Raw genomic sequence first — 1,614 nt, 5'->3', positions numbered from 1 at the left:
GAACTGGAGGAATCCAAGAGAAGGGGGTATCCGGGACTTTCTAGGACTTTAACAAGGTGTCCTGATATTTATACTGATGGATAGGTCTTAGTTTTATGCATTTTCATTATCAATTCTTTTTTTTCAAAAAGCCTCCTTTACATATCAGAAGCTGTGTATGTGACAGTGCAACACTCATATAGAAGCCTTTGTAAGTCTGCACTTTACAAGCAGGATTCAGTATAATACAATAATTCCTGCATAATTTCCCTTTGTCATAGCTAAGGAGAAGCAGGTTGGCTATTTATTCTCTCTTCTCCTTCTGGAAGACAGTCTATGAGATATATTGAATGATTCTTTGACACATAAAATTCCATTCCTTTCTATATCTTGTAGCCAAATGTATTTGGGGATTTTCTGTATTTGGGGTTTTAACTTATGTATTTTTTCATCCCTCTGGATTCTTTTATTTCACTTATGCTTTTCTTTCTGCTTATGGACAGTGTCTATGAATTCATATTCATAAATTACACATCTTTATATTACATAAATGTCTAAATTTTTGTCTAAAAGACAAAACCATTAAATCACTGGTTATCTTTTAAATGCTTCAATATGCTTCTTCTATTGTATTGTTTACTCATCTACTAGGCAGATCTGAAAGTTAGACCTGGAGGGGGAAAGAAGATTCCACTATCCATTGGTGAAATGTTAAATACAAATCCTGTTCTAAATCAAATGCTTCTTTAAATACTATGCAATATATGAAATCTTAAAAATTGCATACCATGGTGAAGCCAAGGATTTTACTATTGTCTCCACTGGTGATAATTTAATGAAAATTTAATGTAAGTGAGGTAGCCAAAACCACATTGTGTCATGCTCACCTTTGGCTTCCATTAAAACAGACCCAGATTGTCGGAAAATTGATAATCACTGGAGAAAATGTACTAGGTTACCTATATTTGAAAGCATTGCCTAGAATAATATAGCTATTTATTCTTTGCTACTGGCCTTCTGGTTAAAGATCTGGTACTAAGTCAGAACCTCTGAAATGACTGCTTTTCTATTCTTCTCAGTCCCTGTGAGAAAAGGAGAAAGTTAGGAGAGAAAGAAACCGAGTCAGGAATTCACATTTCATTGGAGATATTAAATAGGACCTGAGTGAAGAGTAGTGACTTATGTGGTACCTCCTATTCCCAAACTTGTGTGAACTTATTTACATAATTTCCTCCTCTTGAAATGACCTCTTTTCCAAATACCCCAATATCTAATTCATCCTCAGTTTTCATGGGTCATGATGCCCTCCATGAAGCCTTCCCTTGTTTCTTCAGAGACACGGCGCCTCAATCTGCTGTTTCCTTAGATTTCAGTGACATTCACCTCTGATACAATCCCTGCCACCTTAGATCCCAGTTCCTGATGAATCTATTCTTCCTCCCAACATTCTCTAAGCCTTCTAGGGTCAATGTCTATCTAGGTCTTCTTGTGGAATGAGTGAGTGACTCAAGCAGCCATAATTACAGGAGGACATAAAGCCAAAAATTCTCATCATCTGAGAAATCACAGGCAGGACAGAATATAGGAACAAAGCACAGGAGTGGAGGCTATTTTTAATACAAATGGAATAAGCTG

This window comes from Sarcophilus harrisii, chromosome 1 (assembly GCF_902635505.1).
Source record: "Sarcophilus harrisii chromosome 1, mSarHar1.11, whole genome shotgun sequence".
NCBI classification, from domain to species: Eukaryota; Metazoa; Chordata; class Mammalia; order Dasyuromorphia; family Dasyuridae; genus Sarcophilus; species Sarcophilus harrisii.
This window is presented reverse-complemented; position numbering follows the sequence as displayed.